Here is a 14,518-nt window from a genome sequence, read left to right as displayed (position 1 = left end):
GGAGACAAAGAGCGCGTTCCCATACGGATCGACCAGCAACAGTCTGACCGTTTTAGGAACCGACTGTTGTCCATATTTCTGAAAATAAGTGTCGGGAAAGCTAAACCTGTAGGATTTGTCAGTCATAGCAGGAAAAAAAACCTACCCAGAATTGTTGATGGAAGGCAGCAGGAGCTGTTGAACGAGAAGGTTCCTCTTATTTATCTGTTTCATTCATTAAAGCAGCGAATATGAGGAAAACGTGCAGGTGTTGATCAAACGAGGAAATGTACAGCCAAAGAATGTTTGAAGTGTGTGAATCCTATAAAGCAGTAATGTATGCCTCGGATATTTGGGGAAGATTATAACCAGTGTAGATAAAATGCACAATTTTGTTAGAAAACGCCCTTTGAACTGTAAGAATGGCACCTCGGGTAATGGGTTTGAAGCATCCGTTAGTTTTCTCCTGTATTTAAGATACATCCCTGTTTCCTCTACTTATATAGAACGCACCCTCTTTCCTCCCTGTTTTCAGCACGCACACTAATTTCTCTATTTATTCAACACGCACCCTGTTTCTTCAATTTATTCAGCACGCACCCTGATTACATCATTTATTCAGCACGCACGCGAATTACTTTATTTATTCAACAAGCACCATTAACAATTTACTTAGCACGTACATGTTTCCTCCATTTATTCAGCTCCCACCGTCCACAAATCGAGAACGAACATGGTTGGACAGACTGACCATGTCCATTACATGTCTTGGTCTATAATGCATGGGAGGTGCTTCAGTGATATCGAGGATCAAACAAATGAATAGTTTTGATCCCAGTGCAAAGCAGACTGTGTCCTCGAAGACACCCATCGTAATGATCTTGCTCCAGGAGTGTTTTGTATTGTATCTGGTGATGAAGTTACATGATTCCTTTTAATCTCGTCGTAGATAATGATGGACACCTGTGATATTGATAGCACTGTGCGGATGTATTCGGTTCAAATATGTCTTGCATTAACCTGATGATAGATTCACGGTTCGTAATGGACTTCTATGTAACGATTTGCTTAACTCAGTTACTGTGACAATTATTATTCGCATAGCGATTGGTCAGAACCAATCACATGAGATGCAATGCGCGGGAAACCAGCCAGTTGATGTCGGAACAAGCCAGTGGATAGACGCTTCGGTTTTACTCTCATCAATTTTTTGTGCTAGTGACTGGATTACAGGGGATTGACATTCGTGTTAATTCTGTAAGTTTTCAGAAAAAATTGTGTGTATAATTACAGAGTTATACTTGCTCAGGCCCTTTCAGTTGGCCGTTACTCAAGACGTACTGTGCAGTTCAGTTGAGCATCTACAGACCGGTCGAGCTTTCAGACTTGCCGCCATGTCTGTTTCTGATGCAGAGGAACTACAATTGTTGGCTGACACTTCAGATGTTAAAGACAAGCCAAAGAAAGTAAAAGACAAGCCAAAGAAAACGAAAGATCCATCCTCCAGTGTTTTGGACAACATGATGGCTTTTATAGAGCGGATGGACACCAAATGGAGTTCGCGTTTTGATGCGTTGGACGATGAAATGGCCTCTTTCCGCTCGAAGCTTGATCAAGCCGCGGCCCCAGAACATGAATTGTCAAGCATGCAGCAAGAGCCTGCACACAAGCGTGCGCGCGTAGAGGCGACCGCGTCGACTTCTAGCACGGCCGACGACTTAGATCGTGAAGAAGGTCAAATTGACCATTTGGATGACGAAGAGGACCGGTTGGTCATGTCTATCAAGTCAAAAACACCGGAAAATGTTATCAATTCCGAAACCAAAAACAAAGTTCTTGAAGACATTGAAAAAGAATACGCGGTGGATGAACCGGTTGGTTCCAAACTGTTTGACGGCAAAAGTCGTGAATGGAACATTTACATCTAAGCTTGCTGACGAAGTTCTAAAGAAACGGTTTGAAACGTACAATCGGCCGGCAAATTGCCCAGACTTGGGTGTGCCAAAGGTAAATCGTGAAGTTTGGGCGCAGATGCCTGTGGGTGCGAGGAAAAGTGACCTGAAGTTGTCACACACGCAGCGTGCCGTGTGCAAAGCAGCGGTAGCAGTTTCGCGCGCTGCAGACTTACTCACGGGGGATAACCGGTCAAAGGCCGAACAGAAGCCGAAGGCCGCTCATGACACGTGTGAAGGCAAGTTTTGTCTGTTTTCTAGGTATTGTTTGATTTATGTCGGGATTTAAGGTAAGCTACTGATTCAGAGATGACTAAATTTGTTTCTCGATGCATAAAAAGTCAGGGAGCGATTGATATTTGCCCGTAAATAGCCTTCAAAGCTGAAAATGTCGGCGATCGAGCACCGGAAATGGCTCTTCGATGGGTTTTGTAAGTAGAAATGTGCTTTATTTCACCAAATCAGATCGTATTTGGTATGGGTACGGGATTCTAGAGGACGAAGGAGTCATAAGAGGTGCAAAGAAGTGCTATTTGGGAGTAGAATAAATCTTCCGAGACAGTAGACAAGAGAAGGTCATATTTGAGAGATGCGCGTAGGCCGATTGTCTTTCCGACAAGCGAATGATACAGCAGATTAATCATTCGTTTTGATCAGAAACCTAGTCTCTAGTTTTTATGAATGAGTTTTTTTAATTAAAACCGAATCACGAGAACTCTCTCGCTTAGCCTAATGGCTGTTCGATGGGTTTCGCAAGTAGAAATGTGCTTTATTTCACCAAATCAGCTCGTATTTGACATCGGTTTGATATATGTATATATATATATATACTAGAATGAATACCCGCTTCGCCGGGTAGCCGGCTTCGCCGGGAAGAAGTACTTAGAGCCGTACGCCGGCTTCGCCGGGTCCGAACAATGGACCCGCCAAGCTTAGGTCCCTCCCAGATTCGTGGAATGGGAACAGCACGAAAATGATTCAGTGGCCATAATGCCATTCCTGACCATATCGAGTCCCATCCTTGTCGACGAATGTAACCGTGTTAATCACCTTTGGAGGCGAACTCCACTCAAACAGGATTGAGCAATTTATAGCTTATCTGTAAGCCCTTTTGAACTGTTATGGCTTCTCAAAGGAAGGCCAGTACATACAATTACACAAAAGCCGCCAGACCACATCACAAACAGAACTGAACAATCCCCAGGTGTTGCTCACATAGAGAGACACACACACACACACACACACACACACACAAACACAGAGAAGCCGTATCTATAGAGAGATAGATGACAGTGTATTTTTCGCGTGGCTATAAATTGATTCGACCTTTGCACTTTTACAGTGAGGATAATTTACGGGTCCAATTTACGTTCTGGACACTGCGGTGACCTTCTAAAAATAGTAACAGAACGCCGGGAATATCCGAAGACGCCCCACCCATACTATAGTACACCATACGAAGGAAGGGAGGTAAACGCTGAAAACCTGGAGAAGATGAGAAGATAAGGAAGAGTTACTTATAATGGTGAAATGAACACAAAAACCAAAATCGGTTCAGCGCTGCGCGCTGAGAGCACGTGTTGAAATATCTCATCGATGATATTGTGTCCGGGGTGTAGCTGAATACGGTGTCCAAATTTGAAAAAGATCCACCGAGAACTTTGGCTTTGGTGTGTCGGTATGGGGGCCCGGGTAGCTGAGGTGGAACCAAAGTCGGTTCAGCGCGCACAAAATCGGTTCAGCGCTGCGCGCTGAGAGCACGTGTTGAAATATCGACCAGGTTGTGTCCTGTCCCGGGTCTACCTGAATAAGCCCACCAAATTTGAAGCAGATCCATCGAGAACTAGTCTTTGGCCGTGCATCGCGCACAGACAGACACACAGACACACAGACACACAGACACTAGTCGTATATATATATAGATATGTTCTAATCCTACCGCGAACTGGATAGCAGACGCGGCACGTGTGAACGAAATTTCAGAAAAGCGTAGGCCCTACATCTGTGCAGCAAAACGGTTCTGTGCATCATTGTCAATGTAAATTGGGATCAACTTAGAACCACACGTACCCTGTTGCCCTTAGATAACGGCACACACACTAAGCCAAATAGCTGTCTCTCGTGAACACACACACACGCACGCACGCACACGCACATACACACCCATACGTACACACCCACACACACTCATTCTAATGGGTTAGAGCATCTGTTTATGCAGTCTGAAGACGAAGAAATGGTTCTTGTGGCAGAGGAGGTGGAGGAAGAAGTAGATGGACCTGTGCCAGGTCCATCCGGATCCGCTGCTCCGGCCATATGCCACTATTGTGGCAAATCGTTTGCCTATGGCAATAATCTGTACTAAGACTCACAGGTATATTACAATTGCTTGTCTTAACATGTGCTTGTATAAGCCATCATGCAATGAAATGAGTAATTTTACTTTTGGTGCTACTATGCTGCCATACATCACTTTGGAGAGTTTCCTCTTTAGTCGGCTGGCCGGCAAAGTTACCAGCGGCAGAGTCCGCGGCTGCCCCCTCACCCTTTCTTTCAAGGCCTACAATTCCTTGCCGTGGCACACCCCTCCCCCTCCCCGGTGAGTAGACATGGAGAGGCAACCGTTAATCGCCACCCCCCACCCCCACCCCCTCCCCAAACCCGGGCAGAGACACAGAGTGCAAAACGACGCTTCCAGGCAACATCTGCTTTTTTTTTTTTCTTTTTTTTTTTTCTTTTTTTTTTTCATAATGACAAATCTAATATCAGATTTCTCCCACAAGTACAGCAGAGCATGGAGGGCAAATACATGGACTCTCAGAGGAGGACATTCAAATTGGTTCACTACTTTCACACACGAACAATGCCCATGCATGCCTTTGTCATTTTTTCTCACCAAACCATCGATATCTAGAAGAAGACTCCCTGACCTTATAGTGACCGGGTCAAGTTTTTTTTTTTTTTTTTTTTTTGAGTTTTATTTGCAACATAAAAACATAACAAAACATGTACATCATTGCAATACCACTGACTGTGTCTTACTGTAGAGACTTTTTTTTTTTTTTTAGCATCAAAAAGATCATATGTCATCATATATTGATCTTTTTTTTTTAAACAATATTCGCATCATAATGTATGGCTGTCTTTACATTATATCAAAGAAAATAAACAATAGTTTGTTTTTAATTAATAAAACTTCAGACTAACGAACTCTCAAAACAACATGATTTCCAAAAATAATTTCCAGTGTTAATCGTGAATCGGTTTTTTTAAAAATGCTTACGCACATCTTTGCGATTAAAATAATGTGATTAATCTTCTTCATATTTTTGCTGTTACTTTTTATACCAAAAAGCACATCTGTAACATTCAACCTAATTCTTTCACCAATGTTTACTAAAATGTACATTTCAATATATTTCCAAAACCTGAGCACTGTTGGGCACTCAAAGAAAAAATGCTCCAATACATCAAGTTCATCCTTACAATATGTACAGTTTTTATCAGCCTTCACTTTCATTTTACACAATAAAATATTAGTTGGATAAATGTTTTGCAATATTTTCCAATGCAGTACACGTAATCGAACTTCACTAGTGACAGTGGCTGCTAAGTTCCAATTCTTTTCGTCAATTTCAAATCCTAATTTTCTTCTCCAAAATCCTTCTGAACAGGGTTGGCTGTATTGTTTTCCTACCAGAATCTTTCGAATTTCTTTTACTGATTTAACTTTTTTCCCACAGAAGGTCGGAATGTCACAGACTGAACAATTTACATCGTTTATATCGACATTTCTTAAAAGGAGATGTACAGCTATTCGAACAACATTGTACTCAAGCAATCTATTTGCAGTGTAGCCAGTTCTTTCACACACTTCTTCATAGGTAGAAAAACGTCCATTCTCACACACATCGCTCACATACATAATACCACTTTTAATCCAATCCGCAAAAAAGAGTGGGTTTCCTTGACAAATTATATCTTTGTTGTTCCACAACAAACCGGAAACAGAATTACCATTATTATCGACTTGATTGTTATCAAGCCATGCCTTCAACACAGCGGACCAAAATTCCGATTTAATACTGTCCAATCCTTTAAATGGTTTGCTATTAATGTTCGCAAAAAAACACTCAAAGCGACTCCCAAAACGGAAAAACAGTGCTTTTGGGAGCCATGACCATTTCTGGTCTTCATTAGACAGAGTTAGGTTCACAACCCAGCTTAACAAAAAGGAACACTGCATCTGACGCAAATCAATCATATTTAATCCACCTTGCTTTACTTCGTTACATAAAACAGTTCTTTTCACCTTTTCAAATGCTTTTCTGTTGCAGTCTTTTTTGCGCCACACGAAGCGAAACATTAACCTATTAATTTCAGTTAGAACGTCGTCTGGTACAATCAGCGCCTGCATTATATAGACAAAATGTGGCAGAATAAACGTTTTGAATACACAGACTTTACCAATAATGCTCAAATTCCTTTTCTCCCACACGCAGATGAGCCTTTTTGCAACATTCACTCTCTCTTCCCAATTCTCTTTCACTTTTGACGCACGCATATAATTACAGAAATACACACCTAGAATTTTCATTTTGTCTGTACATGCAAAACCGCAACACTCATTCCTACAATTCTTCCGCGACCCAAACCACATTAGTTTGGATTTTTGGTGATTTATGTTCAAACCTGATATTTCTGAAAATTTACCAATCAAAGCCAGGGCTTGGAACATGTCATGTTCATCTTGCAAAAACAATGTAACATCATCAGCATACAACAATAATTTCAAAACTTTATTCATATCTCCGTTGTTCCATAATGACATACCCTTTATATTTTTGGCCTCTCGAATTTTGATTGCTAACAATTCAACTGCTAATACGAAGGCAAGTGCGGAAAAAGGACACCCTTGCCTTATTCCGGAATCAATATTAAAAAATTCAGATAACCAACCACAATAGTTTACACAACTTTTTGCGTTTTTCATCAAAACATCAACCCATTTCACAAAATCAGTTCCAAAACCAAATTTTTCAAACATCTTCAACATAAACTCTTTGGAGATGCAATCAAATGCATGAAAAAAGTCAATTGACACCCCTCCCCCTCCCCGGTGAGTAGACATGGAGAGGCAACCGTTAATCGCCACCCCCCACCCCCACCCCCTCCCCAAACCCGGGCAGAGACACAGAGTGCAAAACGACGCTTCCAGGCAACATCTGCTGCCACTCCACCCCCCCCCCCGGCACCCCCCCCCCCCACCGCCACCCCCCCCCCCACAAAAAAACCACAACTACGGCCGATGCATCCCCGCGATCGAATCAGACATCAAATGGCACCGCCATCAGCTGCCCTTGCGCTAACTTACCCCCCCACCCACTCCAACCGGTTACCATGTGTTATCAACAGTTTTCTATTATTTCAACGAGTGAGAGAAGACTTGCCAACAGGCCAAAAAGAAACTATGATAGAGAGATAACTTTATTTTACAAGGATAAAGATTTAAGGGTAAGCAAGAGAGTTCTCGTGATTGTTTTAATTAAAAAAACTCATTCATAAAAACTAGAGACTAGGTTTCTGGTCAAAACGAATGATTAATCTGCTGTATCATTCGCTTGTCGGAAAGACAATCGGCCTACGCGCATCTCTCAAATATGACCTTCTCTTGTCTACTGTCTCGGAAGATTTATTCTACTCCCAAATAGCACTTCTTTGCACCTCTTATGACTCCTTCGTCCTCTAGAATCCCGTACCCATACCAAATACGAGCTGATTTGGTGAAATAAAGCACATTTCTACTTGCAAAACCCATCGAACAGCCATTTCCGGTGCTCGATCGCCGACATTTTCAGCTTTGAAGGCTATTTACGGGCAAATATCAATCGCTCCCTGACTTTTTATGCATCGAGAAACAAATTTAGTCATCGCTGAATCAGTAGCTTACCTTAAATCCCGACATAAATCAAACAATACCTAGAAAACAGACAAAACTTGCCTTCACACGTGTCATGAGCGGCCTTCGGCTTCTGTTCGGCCTTTGACAGGTTATCCCCCGTGTTACTGCTTCAAGAGAAAACGGCATCTCATTCAGATGAGGAATTCCGCCACTGCACGGACGCGATTGGCCTACTGGGGCATGTAAACAAAGAGCTGAGCATGCGCAGAAGGTTTGCTCTGCGACCACATGTGAACAAAAACCTGTCTAGAATCTTCGACGACTCAGTGCCAATAACAGGGTGGCTGTTTGGTGATAATTTCGCCTCCACCTTGAAAGAGGCAAAGGAGACTGAGAAAATGGGAGCGGATGTAGCTCCGGAGAAGAGATCTTTCAGCCATTCAGGGAACTTTCGCTCTTATGACAGCGGACGCAAGGGGGCTTTTTTAGGCCACAGCAGAGGGTTCCACAGTCACAGGCCTCCTTTCAACTCGTACAGGGGCCAAGCGCAGACCCAAAAGCAATCAGAGCTCCTACCACGCTCAAGCTCAAAACCAGTAATACAGGTGAGTGACTATCAGGACAATTTGCCATCGCTTGTTCAATCGTTAGAATCAAAGGTTTTAATTTTCGAAGCAGGCAGGATTCAGAATTTTGCAAAAGCATGGTGTGAGATAACTTCAGATTCAGACATTCTGAGTACTGTGACAGGTGCTAAGATTCAATTTGATTGTCCCTTGGACACGTTGTCAAGTCTTTGTTCACATTCAGGACCAAAGTTAAATGCACAGGATAGTCAGACTGTTGATGCAGAAATTACAAATTTGTTGAAGAAGAAGGTTATTTCACCATGCACTCATGCACCAGGGGAAGTTCTCTCCCCTGTGTTTACCAGGAAAAAGAAGGATGGTTCAAACAGAATGATATTGAATCTGAAGAGATTGAACACGCAGGTCACTTACCATCATTTCAAGATGGAAACTTTGAGGGTGGCATTATCTCTGATCAGCAAAGACTGCTTCATGGCCTCAGTTGACCTGAAAGACGCGTACTATACTGTACCCATTCGTTCAGACTACCGCAAACTGCTCAGATTTGCGTGGATGGGGCAGGTCTATGAATATAATGCTCTTCCAAATGGTCTGGCATTGGCACCTAGACTGTTCACGAAGCTCCTCAAGCCGGTGTTTGCCAGTCTAAGACAGAAAGGCCACATATCATCCTCTTTCCTAGACGATTCTTTGCTCTTGGGAAATTCAGCACAAGAGTGTGCAGCAAATGTTCTTGACACAGTGTCTATGTTTCAGAAACTAGGGTTTGTCGTGCACCCCAAAAAATCAGAATTTCAGCCTTCCAAGCAGTTACAATACTTGGGTGTAATTATTAACTCAGAGTGTATGTCTGTCAGACTAACACAAGAAAGAGCTGATAGTTTGAAAGATTGCTGTGCAGTGTTGTTGCGTAAACAAAACGTCAAGATCAGGGATGTAGCGCAGGTCATCGGGAAGATGGTGGCAAGTTTTGTGGCAGTAAAATATGGGGCACTGCATTACCGCCACATAGAAAAAGAAAAAAACCAGGGCATTGAAAGAGAACAGAGGTGATTTTGATCAGAAAATGGAACTGTCACCTTACAGTAAAAAGGAACTGTCTTGGTGGGTGGATAATGTGATTCATGCTTTCAATGACATTTTACCCAGTGAGCCTGACATTGTGATCACATCTGACGCCAGTCTGACTGGCTGGGGATGTCAGTGTGAAGGGGTACCTTCAGGGGGCCAGTGGCTGCCTACTGAATCACAGGCTCACATCAATGTTCTGGAACTGAAAGCAGCATTGTTGGCATTACAGTGTTTCAAAGGGAAAATACAGAACAAACACGTGAGGTTAATGCTGGATAATACAACTGCTGTGTTTTGTATCCAAAACATGGGGACAAGTCATTCAGATGACTGTAATAAAGTAACCTTTGACATTTGGTCCTGGTGCATTCAGAATGATGTCTGGATCAGTGCAGCTCATATTCCAGGAAAGGAGAATGTGGTTGCAGATCGTGAATCACGGCACATCAATATGGATGCTGAATGGAAGCTGGATAGTACTGCGCTGCAATCAGCATTGTGTACACTAGCTGTGTGCCCTAAAATTGATCTTTTTGCTTCCAGACTGAACACCCAGATGGCGAGGTATGTGGCGTATAGGCCTGACCCGGCTGCGGTAGCCATTGATGCTTTTAGCATGTCTTGGAACGGAATTGTATTTTATGCGTTTCCACCTTTCAGTGTGATCCCAGCAGTGCTGCAGAAAATACAGAGAGACGAGGCTGTGGGCGTGCTGGTGGTGCCGGACTGGCCTACGCAGGTGTGGTACCCTTTGATCCAGAGACTGCTGATTGCTCCTCCAGTGCGATTATCCTGCAGGACCAGACTACTACATCTTCCCAGTCAACCAGGGGCAGTTCACTCCTTGATTCTTCAGAAGAGACTAAATCTGCTAGTTTGCAGTGTTTTCGGAAGACATACCAGCAACAAGGAATGAACAGTGATGCTGTGGATTTGTTGATGAACTCATGGAGGCCTAATACAACAAAAGCATATAACACTTACATCAAGAAGTGGCATACATTTACAGTGGAAAACAGTGTGGTGTGCCCATCACATGTAGACTTAGCCAATTTCTTGGCTGAACTGTACAAAGCCGGAGCCAGCTATAGTACTGTAAATTTGGCACGTAGCGCAGTATCTGCGTTTCTCAGTGATAATAATTCTGATTATCATTCTGTGGGTAGTCATCCAGTTGTATGCCGGGTTGTAAAAGGAGTGTTTGAGAATAGGCCTTCACTGCCAAAATACCAAGAGGCTTGGGATGTTGACACTGTTGTTGAATATTTGGAAACTTGGGCGGAAGTGGAGAAACTGAATTTAAAGCATCTTACTTTGAGACTCGTCATGCTTTTGGCTTTGGTATCGGGACAGCGGGGTCAAACCCTCCATACTTTACAAGTGAATGATGTAAAAGTGATGAAGGACAAATGCACTTTTGTTTACAGCTCAGTACTAAAACAGTCTAAACCAGGCAAGCATGTACAACCTTTAGTTGTGTCTAGTTTTGTGAACAAGAAATTATGCATTGTAGAGCATGTAAAGGAATACTTGAAAAGAACACAGTCCCTGAGGGAAGGGAGAGAACTTTTCATTGCATATGTGAAGCCACATAAACACATCTCCCGTGACACTATTTCCAGGTGGATCAAGATTGTTCTTGAATTATCAGGCATTGATATCACTAAGTTTGCTGCTCATAGCACCAGAACTGCAGTTGCATCTGCCGCTTTCAGCAGAGATGTGCCTCTGGAATCTATTATGAATGCTGCTGGTTGGGCAAGAAAGAGCACTTTCAGCAAATTTTATTGCAAACCTGTAGTGTCTCAGAAGAGTGTGAGCCAATCTGTTTTGGACAATTTTGTAACCAAAGTTGAATAAATTTTGAATCAGTATTGCTGATTAACTTTGTGTTTATGCTCTTGACCTCCTCTCTGAATTCTCATGTGATTGGTTCTGACCAATCGCTATGCGAGTAATAATTAATAAATTAAACGAGACTACCTAGGTGAAGTTTAATTTGAATTATTAGGAGTATAGTGATGGGAAGGAGCAATCACATGCCCTCCCATCATGGCTCCTTTTGGTTCCATGATACCCACCCATGGTAGTCTCGTGTTTCAGGAGGTCAATCGCGTCTAAATACTGGCTGGTTTCCCGCGCATTGCATCTCATGTGATTGCTCCTTCCCATCACTATACTCCTAATAATTCAAATTAAACTTCACCTAGGTAGTCTCGTTTAATTTATTAATTATTAATGTTAGATTTGTGATGATTATGAAATTGTTTGTATCAAGGAAAGTTTCATTTCGTTCGTGAAACAAGTTGTCTGCTTTTGGATTAGTGCCAAGGCCTCTAACATTAAAGCCTTTACTAGTTTTTTTTTGATGGAGAGCAACCATTTTTTTAAAGTTCGTAATAAGTCTTCTACTGCCATGGCATAAGAAGAAATAAATCAGAAGGCTGTACTAGTACGTTCTTTAGAATTAGATCTTACGTATTATATTATGTACCAGTGCATCAACGTCAGCCCCTTAACCTTTACCAGAGCAATGCTTGAATCTGACACTGGCTTGGCATCAAGTTTAACATACACTTATTCATTTGAACATAAAGAATGACTTACCGAAGTTCCCCATGCCACAGACATTTGAAGCAAACATGTTCCACAGTAGAAACACTTCTGGTCTCAGTAAAGTTGCACCCATTTTCTCGACAGGGCTTAAAGCGTGTACTATGCGTTTATAATATACCTTCCTTGTGGGGTAGTTTTGAGTAGAAGAAGGAAGTGAGTTAATTCCAATGTGAAGCACGATCTCTGATAGGACACTGTTGCCAAAAAACGCAAGTGCTGTTCTTCACCTCAACACTCTTCACACGGCTATGTGTGTGGGTGTTTTTGAAGTAGAGTGACAAACTGACAGTATGTATAGAACACACACTTACGCACACACACACACACACACACACACACACACACGCACATACACACACACACATACACGCACACGCACACACACACACTCACACAAATAAACACACACACACGCACACATGCACACATCCACACCCACCCTCACACATACACAAGCACACACAAACACACACACACACACACCAATTCTCCTTTTCTGGCTAAGCGACATTCACTGCGGATAAAAGCTTCTTTTAACTCACGTCGCATGTATGGGCATCTTCTCAGGGCTCTGTGTAAGCAAACAAGCACAGTGATTTAATTCGGCTGCTAGTTCAGACGCTTTAAAGCAAACCCTTTAAAACCTTTTCAAAGTGTTTCTATAAAGTAAAGAAACGCTGGCAGGTCTAGGATACGGAAGATTAGGAATAGTTATTAGGTGCGCACTGAACTGTACGGTGCATGCTTTATTTGCGGTCTTTTTATGCTGTTAAGAACATTCATACATAACACTCAAAAACAGACTGACATATAGACTGACTAATAGGCACGCAGGACATGGGGACAGACAGAATGGTAGGCAGACAAGTAGGCATACAGGTAGATAGATAGGTACGCAGATTGACAGACAAACAAACAGAGAAACAAACAGGCAGACAGAAACACATATAGACAGAAACTGACAGTTCACAATGAATTTATTTCTAACGATGTGCACAGCCCATGTAATAATTATAAATGTTACACTTGTGAGGATTATGAAATTTTCATATCCTTCGAGAAACAATTTGTTGGATGGATATCTGCAGGGGTGGCACAGTTCTCTCATACAAAACACTTAAGAACAAACCACGACCTTCAGGTGTGTGTTTTTCTAAAAATAAGTTTTGATTTTATAAACTTTAAATGTTTTTGAAAAAATTGTTATTGACTATTCCTAGACCTGATAGTTGTTAGAACTTTATTTTTTGTTTACAAAACAAGTCATTGACGAGTGCATCGACCCAATGGTCTTTATTGTGGACAGACAGACACATAATTATGAGACAAAGAAAAAAACACGTTTGCTTGTATACTTGTGAATATCTTGTGTTGTTTTCCAAAAATCAAACATTCCAATAACTTACATTTATTTCTTGTTCTTTTTATTATTCTAAACTTTAGCAGTATGTCTGTTTTTGGATTTGTGCCTAGGCCGGTTTCAGCCAAAAGGATCATTATCCAAATGTATGTTATCAACATTTATCAGAAACTTTGCACTTGTGCTTGACCTCTATATCAGAATTTCAAACAAGCATAAATTAATGCTGCCATTTGTATTGGTAGTGAGTATCACATTTCAGGTACTAAATCTTGCTTTAAGCTCCGTCTCCGGTCAGAATTTGATGGGGAAAATACATATAAGCATATATATATATAAACCTTCTTTTTGTCTGATGTGTCGAGAGGTATTTTTGTTATTTTTGTGAATCCAGTGGTCTATCTATGGAAATAAATGTAAAATATGTAAGAGATGTTAGTGTTATGTAAATTTGTCTGAATCTAATGGTCTTTGGAAATACATGTAAACTGGGGTATCGTACTGCCTCTCGGAGAGAGAGAGAGAGAGAGAGAGAGAGAGAGAGAGAGAGAGAGAGAGAGAGAGAGAGAGAGAGAGAGAGAGAGGGAGGGAGAGGGAGGGAGGGAGAGAGAGAGAGAGAGAGAGAGAGAGAGAGAGAGAGAGAGAGAGAGAGAGAGAGAGAGAGAGAGAGAGAGAGAGAGAGAGAGAGAGAGAGAGAGAGAGAGATAGCATGCAGACATATTCTCATGCAGAAACAGAGAGAGGGAGAGAGGCAGACAGGCAGATACACACGCTCTCTCCCTCTCAATTTCACAATTGAAATATTTGATTTAATGGGTTTATTATTAGTAAGAATAGCACCATATAGATGAGCTGACTTTTTATAAGTTACATGTTAAAATAATGACAACATGAACAGTAAAACAGTCCCTTAGTTGTCCTTTATCTCCATTAACTCTCCCCTCCGCCTGCTCCTCCCTCCATTCAGACACGACAAGCAATAGTGCGTGTGTATTGCTACATTCACCACCTTCTACTTGACATTTCCTGTTCACTATTTCTGCCCGAA

Source organism: Littorina saxatilis, linkage group LG4 (assembly GCF_037325665.1).
Source record: "Littorina saxatilis isolate snail1 linkage group LG4, US_GU_Lsax_2.0, whole genome shotgun sequence".
In the NCBI taxonomy this organism is placed as follows: domain Eukaryota; kingdom Metazoa; phylum Mollusca; class Gastropoda; order Littorinimorpha; family Littorinidae; genus Littorina; species Littorina saxatilis.
The sequence above is the reverse complement of the archived record's forward strand: the minus strand, read 5'-3'. Positions refer to the sequence as shown.